At 34.0% G+C, this 14,422-nt stretch overlaps 1 protein-coding gene across 4 annotated transcripts in view; it reads right to left on the reverse strand.

The window, feature by feature from the left end:
* Positions 1-10,132, reverse strand: part of LOC115623425 (diacylglycerol kinase eta) — a 63,033-nt gene extending 52,901 nt beyond the window's left edge. For all 4 annotated transcript variants that reach the window (XM_030517752.1, XM_030517753.1, XM_030517751.1 and 1 more), the window contains exon 1: positions 9,907-10,132. The gene's annotated coding sequence lies outside the window, so the exon portion shown is untranslated. The remainder of the gene's footprint in view (positions 1-9,906) is intronic.
* Between the last annotated feature and the right edge of the window lie 4,290 nt (positions 10,133-14,422).

Below are 14,422 nucleotides of genomic sequence, written 5' to 3' on the forward strand. Positions count from 1 at the left end.
TGACGAAATTCTGTAGCGGGGGAAGGGGGGGAAAATGAAAAAAAAAAAAATAAACTCGTCCTTACTCGGACCTAGGAGAATCTGGATGCCAACTTTGGTTATTTTAGCTTTTATAGTTTCTGAGATCCTCGCGTTCATCCAGACGGACGGACAGACGGACAGACGGACGGACATGTCTAGATCGATTTCTCTCGTCATGCTGATCAAGAATCTGTATGTTACATACTTTGCACAAACCTAATATACCCTGTTTACCCTACGGGTACAGGGTATAAAAAGGGATGTTTCGTTGACATGAAAATTTTATTATTTGATTCACTGAAAAAATTGCAATTTCAAAGGAAAGTAAATAAGGACTTTAATATATGTATGTGTGTTTCTGCCAAATGGAAGGACAGTTTTTGTATAGCAATTGATTCAATTGCTAAAATTTTTAATAAACTCCGATTCCAATATTGATTCACCACATACCGTGACGTTCATATTAAAATGAATATTATTGAAAAATAAGAGATATTTCAGCAAAAATTTATTAAAAAAATTTTTTGTTGGTATATAACAAAATTACTTTTATCGAAAATTTCTATATTTTTTAAAAGAATATTGTATATTGCAACTATAATATAATATTGACTCTTTGGTCATTTGGCATCATAGATATTGAATAGTCAAATGGAATTGCAATGAATTGTTATTCCAGTTAATTGTCTATGCGGGTCTTACTTTGCATTCATGAATTTGAAAACATTTTATAAATGTTTATGCAGTCGTTTGCGGTTTGGTTTTGTTGCAGCAGTCGTCGCATTCAGTTTTCATTTAATGAGTGTGCGCTGAGTTGCAAATAATTCCTGTTAAATACAAGTCAGCACGTTGAATGCTTGACTTAGTTCCTAAGCACCCACATACATATACACATACACGTACACACACAGGCTGCCATTCTCAGATAGACACGAAGTGAGGCTGCGTTAAGTGGCTGCCTTGCAAATTGCGCATACGCACCGTAAACCGCACGCATTTCGACAAGCTTGCATTTTACATTTTACATTTGGTTATGCAAGAACGCAGTACGAAATGCAAGACGGCATTTTCATATATTGGACCTTGTATAGTCATTTTGTGGGCAGGCAGAGGCACTAACAATTTCCACACCTTCTGTCTTCGGGTGACCTCCATTGTGGGCTACTTTAGTGCTGACCTTGATGGCTAATTTTAGGAAAGGCAGCGAACACGCTTCCATTTTGCAACCGCAAATGTTATGAAAACTTAACCAGCATTTCGAGCGGAGTGGTTGACAGCTACAGCAGAAAAGTGTCAAAGTACTGCCTGCAATAATATTAATGCCACTCAGATAATTGAATGTTCATGTTGGCTGCCAACTTCACTGCGAAATTTTCATCCGATCGCCACATATAGAGCATGTATTTTTAATGCAATTATTTAACCACAATTGCTATTTTCGTTTCTGAAATTCTGCTTTGGTTTGTTTGACTGTCAAACCTAAATTTAAATTGTTGTGTATTTATTCGTGCGCTAAATAAAATTTCAATACAATATGTAATTTGAATTCCATTTTATTACTTTTAAGCCATATGGATGGCTGAATAAACTTGATAATTTGTTGGGCAAACATTTACCCAACATGCCTAATGCTATTAAATTAAACGATGATTAAATATCAATGGTTTTCAAATTCGGGCTCACATTTATTTACAATATATGAATTCACGAGCAGATGTGCCCAGAAAATGAATGAGCTTGGAATACATTCCCACAATTGAATACACACATTTGGGCGAGGGTCGAGGTTGTGTTAAAAGAAAGTTAAAATTTTGAATTGAATACACTTTTCTATTGAGTAATAGGATGATGCCAATGTAGCACAACCAGTTTTTTTTATTGCTTTTACTACAGTTAGGAGTCCTATTATTAGAATATGGTATTAGGAGTGTAAAGGAGTGGAATAAATAAAGTCTGAATAGGAAATCTCAAACTGCTTCTTCTATTTTTTACTGCTAAGGTCCTAAGGCCCTCAGTTATGTTTTTTACATGTTGTATGTATTCATTACTTCATTCAGTTAAAAATAGTATTAATTTAATTTATTTACTAAATATAAACAGCTGTTTAGTAGTGGTAAGAAAGTGGAAAGAAAGTCATTTGTTGAGTTAGAATATAATTGAAATATTTGTATTTGATATAAATAATATCTTTTATTTTTATACCCTGTACCCGTAGGGTAAAAAGGGTATATTAGGTTTGTGCAAAGTATGTAACATACAGAAGGAAGCATCTCCGACCCCATAAAGTATATATATTCTTGATCAGCATGACGAGAGAAATCGATCTAGACATGTCCGTCCGTCTGTCCGTCTGTCCGTCCGTCTGGATGAACGCAAGGATCTCGGAAACTATTAAAGCTAGAATAACCAAAGTTGGCATCCAGATTCTCCTAGGTCCGAGTAAGGACGAGTTTATTTTTTTTTTTTTAATTTTCCCCCCCTTCCCCCGCTACAGAATTTCGTCAATAGCGTCCACATTTCAAATGCTACCTAAACCAAACTTTGCACACATAATTTCTATACAATTATCTACTGTTGTTTAAAATTTTATCAAATTCGGTCAATTCTAAGAAAAGTTATTAGCAAAACAAATTCTCACCAGTACAACCCCCCCAAACTGCAGCAACAAGTTCGCTCTTCTTCTTCCTCTTTATGCTGCTGCTATGGGCGCATATAACTCAGTGACGGAAGTTTACCTGGGTACAGGGTATTACACTGTCGGGCTTGCTCGACTGTAGCGTTCTCTCTTGTTTTTGAACATAAAACATTCTAAATCACTGGTCACTGGTCTAAATAGTCAAAAATAAATGAAAAAAAAAAAAACAATAATGTTGCTCTTCTTTAGAATTTGTCATTCACAACGAAAACTCCTCCATCTGCTTGGGGCTTAATTGTTGCCAACAGCTTAGAGTTCAGTCACTAACCATACAACATATAGATGCGTCATTTCATACAACGAAAACGTCCCATCAAAATTGTTAGCGACAGCTCCCATAGCTGTTCGGGTATTTGCCGAATGGGAGCTGTCGCACTTCGGCTAACCCGACTGGGAGCTGTCGCATTCGTGCTCTCTGTGAGCGAATTTCATTTCATTCGCAGAGAGGCAGTCAACAGAGACGGTCGGTTCACGCCGCTTATGCTCTTTGTATGTGTGCGTGCACATATATACATGTATATGTTTATATGTATTTGTGCATTTGGTCTTTTGCTGTTTGCGAGCAGCAGCTTCAATTTCGTTTTCAGATTTTACCTGCTACATGGGCATGAGAATTTCATACACTATTGCCATATTTCTGTCGCAATGTATTTTGGGATGCGTATGCAAGTGAAGTTTGTCAATGGTGTATGGGTTTCTCATAATGCCGATAAAAGCACACATACATACAATTACATACATATGTATGTATGTGTGCAAATGTTGTGTTCATATGCAGACACTTCATATATGAACGCGTGGCAGTAGCCTTGACATTGTCATGACCTGCCTCAACTTATATTTATGCACAAGCAATTTTGTTGATAGACTTTCTTATTTTTGTTTGACTTGCATATTAATTATAAAATATTTGGTAAAAATGTCAGTTGGCATTTAAATCAAATTAATTCAAAAATATTAGTTTAAAAATATTTTATTTTATTTATGTTCTTGGTAAAAATGTCGGTTGGCAAATTAGCCGATATTTAATATGGAAATAAGTACATTTAAGGGTCGCAAAATGTGGTAAAATTTGTAAAACAAGTGTAATTAAATAAATAAAAATACATATATGTTTATATGTATGTAGGTACATCTTTTGATAATTTAATATATATTGTTTTTTTTTTTAATTCGCCGCTCAAATTTGTTACCGATCTAATATTGTATATGAGCAAACATATTACATCGGTATCCAGGGAACACCACGTGGAGGCCATCAACATTTTAATGGGGTCGTAAATTAATAGGACCTTTGAGTCGACTTGAAATGACTTAATTTCAAAAATGCATAACATTATAATTACTGTAAGTATTTGAAATTAAGTCAAATCCATGTTCCCCACTTAATATTACCTTATTTAGTGTATTAACTAAATATAAATATTTAATATTTGCTATTATTTAAACATAAAGTAAGAAAAAATTCTACTGCTTAATTATTTTTAATTTATTTAAAGCTACCCTGGAGTTCTTACTACCAGCAATCCCATCTGTTATCCATTTACATATATACACGGCAGCTCCACATCAATTGCAAATGCACACACTTGTTTTATAGCTTCGCGCGCTTTTCTAATAGTTACATATACGGACATACAGTGGATAAAAAAAGTTTAAGTACACCCAATTAAAATGCAATTAAATCACATTGCCTTAATTTCGGTACGATATGTAAAAGCAAAAAGGCTGCTGTGTTCATAAATATAAATCCAATCATAATATGAGAACTATGAGAAAAGCGCGCGAAGCTATAAAACAAGTGTGTGCATTTGCAATTGATGTGGAGCTGCCGTGTATATATGTAAATGGATAACAGATGGGATTGCTGGTAGTAAGAACTCCAGGGTAGCTTTAAATAAATTAAAAATAATTAAGCAGTAGAATTTTTTCTTACTTTATGTTTAAATAATAGCAAATATTAAATATTTATATTTAGTTAATACACTAAATAAGGTAATATTAAGTGGGGAACATGGATTTGACTTAATTTCAAATACTTACAGTAATTATAATGTTATGCATTTTTGAAATTAAGTCATTTCAAGTCGACTCAAAGGTCCTATTAATTTACGACCCCATTAAAATGTTGATGGCCTCCACGTGGTGTTCCCTGGATACCGATGTAATATGTTTGCTCATATACAATATTAGATCGGTAACAAATTTGAGCGGCGAATTAAAAAAAAAAACAATATATATTAAATTATCAAAAGATGTACCTACATACATATAAACATATATGTATTTTTATTTATTTAATTACACTTGTTTTACAAATTTTACCACATTTTGCGACCCTTAAATGTACTTATTTCCATATTAAATATCGGCTAATTTGCCAACCGACATTTTTACCAAGAACATAAATAAAATAAAATATTTTTAAACTAATATTTTTGAATTAATTTGATTTAAATGCCAACTGACATTTTTACCAAATATTTTATAATTAATATGCAAGTCAAACAAAAATAAGAAAGTCTATCAACAAAATTGCTTGTGCATAAATATAAGTTGAGGCAGGTCATGACAATGTCAAGGCTACTGCCACGCGTTCATATATGAAGTGTCTGCATATGAACACAACATTTGCACACATACATACATATGTATGTAATTGTATGTATGTGTGCTTTTATCGGCATTATGAGAAACCCATACACCATTGACAAACTTCACTTGCATACGCATCCCAAAATACATTGCGACAGAAATATGGCAATAGTGTATGAAATTCTCATGCCCATGTAGCAGGTAAAATCTGAAAACGAAATTGAAGCTGCTGCTCGCAAACAGCAAAAGACCAAATGCACAAATACATATAAACATATACATGTATATATGTGCACGCACACATACAAAGAGCATAAGCGGCGTGAACCGACCGTCTCTGTTGACTGCCTCTCTGCGAATGAAATGAAATTCGCTCACAGAGAGCACGAATGCGACAGCTCCCAGTCGGGTTAGCCGAAGTGCGACAGCTCCCATTCGGCAAATACCCGAACAGCTATGGGAGCTGTCGCTAACAATTTTGATGGGACGTTTTCGTTGTATGAAATGACGCATCTATATGTTGTATGGTTAGTGGTTCAGTGCATAACCATTTTTCGATGGTCAGCATGCGACGTAAATTACATTTTTCCGGACAGCAGATTAAAAACAAGCTTTTTTCAATTTTCATTTGTCGAACGAATATGTCTCTTATTTGCAAAAATATGTTTAGGAATTTGAAACTTGTGTACATTTGTTTTTCAACGCACAACAGACACACGCACACACATACGTGTTTATATATACATAAAAGGATTATCAAGTAGACATCGACAACCACAGGCCGACGGCCATGTGAGGACTTAATCGCCCTGGCAAAGAGAAACACCTGGATAAAATATAGCGCGTATGGTGACATGTACATTTTTTTTGGCACAGACTATGTACAGTGAACATTTGCACGTATCTGAACCGCAGGATAACAGCATGAGCACACGCACATGCCGTGCCCAGTTCGAGATGAAATGAGTTGAGATGGACACACACGTGTGCCAAACAGGCAAAATGTGGGGCATGGGCCATTCTCGAATATGGTAACTGGACATACACGCGCATAAGCCTTGTCCGTAAAATTCCGGACACGTAAAAACTGGACAGCCCGAGTCACTCATATACGGTTAGAACTGTTTAGGAGTTACTTGTTTTAGATAAAAATGTTATGCTAATGAGGCTTAATTATTTTCTTGAATAATTAGCTAAAAACTATTTATATGGCGCAAAGGAAAAGGGATACCTTTAAGTATTTATGTTTTGAGATAATTTAAAATCGATTTAGTTCCCTGGCACTTCTCAACTACAGTTTTACAAGGACACCAAATAGAAAAAATTGAATTGGTTGCAGAAAGAATTGCTCGCCTAATCATTAGATTCAATAATAGATATACACGTATATACTCTACATATTTGCATATAAATAATATATAATTTATAAATAGTAAAAAAACTTGTATAAGTTTGAACAGTATTAAAATAAGTATAAGTAATTAAGCTTTATGGCCTCTTCTGCATAATTTTTTCCGCTTTAAACTGTCCCTTGTAGTTTAATTCTTTACTCTAAATATTAAGATGTCCTAACATCATGTTTTAAAAAAAAAGTGAAAGAAAACCGAATTTGTAGAAATAAGCGAGATATTTGGATAGATATATGTATTATTATAATTTTTAATTTCCAGACATTTCAAGAAAAGGTGAGAGCTGAAGATTAAAGAAATGTCTCATTTCTTCGATTCTACTTTATTATTATAATTTTTTTATGAAATTAAGTAATAATTGATTCAAACAACGTATTTTGCCTTTAAAATGCAAAAAAGAGAAATGCAACGAAGCTGTTGATACATTGGTTTGTTGTTTCACATTAACAATTTCGCAGCAAACGTTTAGAATTGCAAAAGATAAATTTTCATTTGATTTAAATTTTTGTTGAATCGACAATGTTATTTAACTTTGTTTTGAGCAATTTTAAAAAATTGTATTGTTAATAAGGAACAAGATACCGAAATACTGAATGTTAAATTCTTAAAAAATGATTATTAGGAGAATATCAATACAAAAATGGTTTTAAGTCAGTTGTCACATTTTCAATTTTCAGATAAATATGTAGCTCGAGAAACATTTATTTCATCATTTCAATACAATATATAATCTGAAAGTATCCACTTACAAAACAGAAATCTAGAATATCAAATTTCTTGTTTACAATTTCTTTGAACTGATCTCACGATTTTTAGCATTTTAATATTAGACTTGTGTAGATTTTACATAATAAGCAACATCTTTTAAGAACTCTTTTGAATGCAGAACTTTCTAAAATTATACAAAACGGAAGTCAAGTAAACAATATTAAATATAGTGTCTTTCCGACACCACTGTTTTTCTTAGGCAATGCCAATTGTGCTTAGAGCGACTCATAGAAAAAAAGAACATGCCATTATGCTGGCTGTATTCAGACCCAGTCTATTATCAGGGGAACAACAAATACTGAGCATGCGAGCAGAGCTTATTGTCGCATTTGCTAGACTACGAGAGTAGCTGTATCATTTTTCCTATGTTTTGGCCATGTTTTGTCGGTGTGCTATTGTTGACTATACCCATCTATAGTATACACATATGGACTTGTTTCTTTCTTTTTGCACTTGCCTCTTTGTGCCTTTTGTGCGGGTGTGAGTCTTTGTGTGTGTGCATACAATTTCGTGTAATTATCTTGGTATAAATGTCACTTTAGCTGATTGTTTGCCGCCCGTCGACAACACGCCTTCCTGCACCATTGTTCGCCATTAAATCGACGCCACATATGTTGTTGTGCACACGAGTATTAGTGTGTGTGTGTGCCTCGGTAATTAGCCACAAAGTACTACTTTCCCCATTAAGGGCAAGGACAAGCAACCAGACAATACAAAAAAAGGTCAGTGTGCTTCAATTTTGTTCCGAGGAAGCCCTCACAAAATTGTGGAGCAGATATTGCAATGTGTGTGTGCGTGTGTTGTAATTGCAAAAGTTTCCCTGCTTTTGGATATTTTTCACATAAAGTTGCGTTGTTATAACAAATTTGAAATTCTCTCTTCCTTAGAAATACATTCGATATCGCACACTTTATTATTCAATTAAGTGAAATGTTGTTGCCCTTGTTTGCTTCAACGATTGATTCATGAGTTGTGTGAATCAATAAATTATGCTTTAAGTGTAAATAAAATGTACATTGTCCAGCTTGGAAGAAGAATTTCAAAACAATAATTATTATAGTTAGTTATTATAATTAGTTATTATATTCAAATTCAAAATGAAGTTATTAAGGAGAGCACAAAATCATAAAGGACCTTTAATTTTAATTTGTAAAAAAATGTTTTGTACTTAAGCCTATTAGTAAGTAATATCTTGGCAAATTTAGCAAAAAGCTATTAAAAAATGAAAGTAAGTATTATGAAATAATGCGTTTATTATTACCATTATTTTGAACTCAAATAAATGGTTTTAATTACATTTAAACTATGTTATGTATTCTTTATAATAGGTATTTATTACAGATATTATACAAAATTTAAGTCCCTCACTAGAAAATGATTTTAGTCTGTAGCTATTGTTTGTTACTGATATTTAGTAAAAACGGTGTTCATTAATTGAGAATAATTAAAATAAAAAAATATATGGTTTAGTAAAAATTCTGAAAAATTTACTTTTTGTAGCGATCTATAATTTGTTAAATTTTTAGCACTAATACTTAGAAAAAAATTGTACTTTTCAGATATAATTAAAAATTGCAACCCCATTTGCAAATTTTCAAAGTTTTCTTTTCTTAAATTTGGAAAAGCGGAAAAACAAATCATTTCCGATATTTAGAAATATATGATTAATTAAGGGAACACTTGTTTTCATAAAAGTGTGATTTAGTTAACTTGTGTTTTAAAGATGATTTTCCGAATACGGGTATTTTTTTCTGAATGAAAACATTTTTTTTATTTTAATTAAAAGTGAAATTTTTTATTAGCTAATTTCATGATATCCAGCTTTAAATAAAATTCTTCCAATTGCCAGATCTATTTAACTCTCTACCAAATAATTTTATTTATCTTCTGCCAACGCTGTCATTTCAATTACATCCATGTCTGGATTGATTTCCATTGTTAATGGCACAACAATACAGAACACTTAAGTCTCTTGCTATTTGTTGCTTAATTCAATTTTTGTCAAACCTTTTTTACTTAACTCATTAAGGTCCTGGAACTCAACTTCTACTCTACCTTTCCCATCCTCAGCTTTTTCAACTCAATCACAAACTGGGTTCTTGGGCCGAAAGCAGATAAATAAATGGTTTTGGCTTTAATCAGACACTCATCAAGTGGCCATTTATTCATTGTCAGTCTCACAAATAACAGAAATTAATTAAATAAAGCAATTAAAACTTCTCTAATGTATTTCAAAAGCCACACACAAGAGCACACATACTTTTCCGCGGCACATCGGGAAAAGCCGTCGCTAAACTTTTCGCCGTGTTTCAAAACATAGCGGCCGTACGCAAATTTTGCATAAAGCGCCAGATGAAATCCTTTTAACTCCGCTTGACTTCCTACTTATGGGGTGCATATTTGGATTTGGAAACTTACCCGACAACAACAAGATGCGGGCTGTGGGTTATGGCTTGGTCTGAGACTCGATCCGTTGCTTGGACTGTTGCTTCAGTTTGCTGGAGACGTGCCTTATACTATATGTTCTTTTATTTATGTTTGCTATAGTTTGTTTGTGTGTGTGTGTGCGGTATGTCAGCTAACAGTTACATTTTACACTTCAAATACACACACTTTTGCACACACAGATCAGGCGGCAGAGTCGCCACAAGACTTCCTTCGACTCACATGCTCCAAATGTTTACTTTTTCTCACTCTTGGGTTCCTTTGCCTCTTCTACTTCACATAAAAAGTTTGCTTGTGTAATAATTTTTCTTCTCGAGTTCTCAATTTTAAATGTAAATTAAATTTAATTTATTTTGAAAAATTTTTTGCTTTTTGTTTTGTTCATTTTTTTCACTTATTTGATTATAAATATTAATGGTTTTTTCTATATGTTTCGACAGTTTGTTTTTTGCTTTGATTTTTGCTGTTGCACGTTGCTTCGTTGAGTCTGCACTGAGCTGTGCGCCCATTTGTTCTTTGCTTTTATAGGCCGCACTCGTGAATTCACCACAGACATGCTGGCTGGCAGGCTGGCAGGCTTGTACCGCCCCCTGCCACCCCAGGACGCTTCGGTCCACAAAAGGATACAAATATTTACAGGTGTATGTTGTGCCGGGGGTTGGTTGGTTGGCTGGCAGAGAATGCCGAAAGCTTTCTCAGCTATGTGCGATGCACTGAGAGAAACTAATAACTTTTTTTATTTTATTAAAAATGAACCATTCCCGAAGAAAATGATTAAAGGTATTGCATTGGAAAGCAGAATTGTAGTTCTATAGCTGTATGTAGTAGATACAAGTATTTTTCCAGGTGGTGAATTTTAAGAAGTGAAAATTACAAAAATATTTAAGTATAGAAATTTTCAATTTGAAAAAATTATAGTTAAATTAAGCTTGTTTTGAGATGAATTAGACTTATACTGTAAATGTGGTGTGAATATCTTTAAAGCCACTCGAACTTTATAATAAGCTTAACAAATTTTGAAAGATTTATCGAATATGAGAAAAGATTTTTCCAAATAAAAATAATTGTTGTAAACTAAAATTATTTTAGAGCAATATTGTTTTGAACGCAAATGGATACATTTAAACAACCAATTTATATTTATTGCATTTTTATTGTGCGTATTAGTTTAGTATCAATTAATGAGATGGATATTTGTTCTATGCTTTTAAAATGATGATAATGATAATTCCTTTCAGTTTAGCTGACAACTCTGCCCAAAAGCTTTTTCTCGCTCTCGCATTGCCTTCGGAAGGCTTTGCTGTTTCAAAACAAAACGCACACACGAATCGTATCCGGTGGGTGCGCGCACATGTTACCGCCACCGTAGTCCTGCCCTCCGCAGCGCCTGTTCTGACCTACATACGACAACAAATTTTACAACTGTGGTGAATATGGCAAGCCAGCGTTGTTGTTGCTGCTGCGTTTGCCGCGAGCCGCGTGGCATCGTAAAAAGACTAGCGTAAAAGCGAACGCAGCTGAGAAAAAAGTGGAGACAGCAACAACCTAAACAACCCCTCCAGCAACAACAATAACAACAGCAGTAGCAGCGGCAACAGCAAAAATAACAGTAATGCGAAGAAGGCAGCAGAAAACAATGCAAACAAAAATTTACGCTTTACGAGCAGCCATCGACATCGACATCAACATCTTAGCTAGGCTATTCGGGCATCATTGTCATTATCTGCGTCTGTTCTGGCCGTTTTAGCCTTTTGGGCTAAGACCTAGCCAAGTGTTGGCCAGTTTTTGCCGAATCCGCATAGTTTAGAGGTCCAAGCAGCAAAGGCCTGCCGCCCAAAAATTTCAGGCAACCAAACAAATTACAATTTAAGCCACTTAGAAGGTGCTGCTGCTGGCTATTGCTGGATGTGCTGCCGTTTTGCGCGCACAACATGGCGTATGCGTGATTATAATTGAAATTTCGTGTCTACGTTTAATGAGTTTCTAAGCGAGTTGCTTAAGAAAAATTGTGTAGGTTAAACGATATTTACCTTTTAATAAAGCGCGCGTTAGCTTCTAAGTATTTACCAAGAATACGCAAGGGGTGTTTGTAGAAAAAAAGAGGCTTCTGCTGCATGACTTACCAAGAGAAAATTGGAAGGGCAAATGGTTAAGTCTCTAAGCAAAATTAATGGGGCTAATAATAATGAATCATATAGTTGTGTGAGATTGAACTTGCTTAAAAAATATCAAACGCAAATGTATAGCTTGAATATTCAAAGATGCAAATAAGCGCATTGGAATAAAATTAAAAGAAAGGTATTGCAATTTTTGATTTTTTTTTTTTCTACGTATTAAACCGAAAACTCCAAATAAGTAAGATAAGCTTTTTGACAATTTTTACTTGCTATTGCTTTCCTTTTAAAGTTTTACCTACATTTATTTAAAAAAAATTAATGTCATTTATAAAGTAGCATCTGTTTGGGCTAACAACGTTTCCGATTTGTTTGTTTGGCTCTGCATCGAGTCAAATTAAGCTTCACTCACTGAAAACAAGCTTAAAGGCTTCAGGAATATTTTAAGAATGTTTATGTACATTTTTAACATGTCACTTAATTTTTTTTTGGTTGTCCTTTGATTTTGATTTTCGTCATTAACTTTTCTATTTGGCATCCATTAATAATGGATAAATTATTTATTGCCAACTTCATGATTAATAATTTTCCTATTAATAAAGCTCTTTCTTTATGAATTTAACACATTCGTTCAAATTGCCAGCGGACAGAATAATTTACTGGCACTGCTATCAGCCTTGAATTATAAATGAGTAAATAAACGTGATCGCCAATGAAATATTCATCTTTATCATCGTTTTATGATGAGCTTGTTTTTACAACACAAAGCAAATATTTCACTTCTGTCATTTTTCCATTTGGTTGTTTATTTATTTAATTTACGAAAACTGCAGTATACATTCCCTAGCATACGAATATAATATAGCAATATATTGAACATCCGTCAAAGGAGTTGCATCAAGGCCGCTGCATTGTTTGTGCCACACATGGCGTATGCGTAATATTTCATTTGCATTTCATACGCTCAACACATGAAGTGTTTGCAATTGCTGTGGCTGCCTGCCATTTGAAGTGTCTTTTGATTATTCATTGACGTCAGCACATAACTCAATGCTCTGTTTGTGGTCTCACTGACATTCAGATTAACAGATGAAATATATAAGTGGATCCTTTTTATACAGAAAGTGGTTGTTATATAGAATTCATTGCTGGAATTTCAATTTAAGAGCCTTGCCAAAATGTTCTGCAGTCTTACTAACAATGCTTCGAATAAAGCAGACTTTCAGCAAAAAGCGTGCGAAACTTTAGCATCGAGTTGTGTTGGCCTTGACCCTTGTGGCTGCTTTTGCTTGAACTGTTGCTGATGGGCCACCCGACGCCTTTTCTGCTAATTAGCTTCGTTATGGTAATTAATGCCGAAAGCACACAATTTACCAATTAGACGTCATTTGTGGACATAAACTGTAATAGGTGTGGCCTTTTCTTCCAATGGCGAATGCGTGTATATTTAATGCTGAAGCACTTTATCATGTTCAGCATTGAGTGCAGTTTATTGGTAACATGTAACTTAATATACTTTCAACGCAATCAAGTAATTTGTCCCTGTACCTGTTTCACGTGGAGATGGGTGCGTGAGTTTAACACGATGAAATGGGTCGATGTGAATCACAAAAAATACACCATTATCTGATATCTGGATTTTCAGGCTTTCTTGAATTCAAATGTCATAAAAATCTAAAAAAATTAAACCTTTGTTCTAAAAAAAAAAACTTTGTTCTCAGCTATCTATTAACATAATTGTTTCGCTACCCTATTATCTTAATTTTCAATTCTTGGTTGCATACTTTCTTGATATTATATTCTCCTCAATCGTCTCTTTATAGTTAATTCTTGTTTCTCTTATTTCATACTCTAATTAACTCTTCTAATTTTATTTTATTTTCGCTTCTTAATGTAGTTGTATGTAATCGGTTCAGTGCCTTTTTTAAGCCCTTTCATTTGAACTGCATAGTTTTTATAGCCCCTAAGTTGTTATATCTTCTACTTCACTTTTAAATGTAAATATGACTTGACTCCTAAACTATAAACTTATATCTACTTCTTAGACTCTAAGCTTCTAAGCGCTTTATTATCTAATTTCACTTCACTTTGTCCTTACTGTTTTTATAATGAAATTTGTCACAAATCCATCTCTAGATACCTCTCACTACCATACAAATTGATTGTGGCAGTAGCAACTGTGCCCCCTTTTAGCGTTCCCAAATGGCAGAGGAAAATTTACCAACATTTTGATTCGATTATTTTGTATTTTAAAAGCATTCATTATTGATACACAGTAACAGCGAATGGCAGCGCACGCAATAAACCAATTTAGCGGGCGCACAAAGAAAATGTCGCGCCCCTCAAACTATATCCAAATGGAGCCGTTGCACCAT

The sequence above is a fragment of the Scaptodrosophila lebanonensis genome, unplaced genomic scaffold (genome assembly GCF_003285725.1).
Source record: "Scaptodrosophila lebanonensis strain 11010-0011.00,11010-0021.00 unplaced genomic scaffold, SlebRS2 tig00000053-arrow-pilon, whole genome shotgun sequence".
Taxonomy (NCBI): domain Eukaryota; kingdom Metazoa; phylum Arthropoda; class Insecta; order Diptera; family Drosophilidae; genus Scaptodrosophila; species Scaptodrosophila lebanonensis.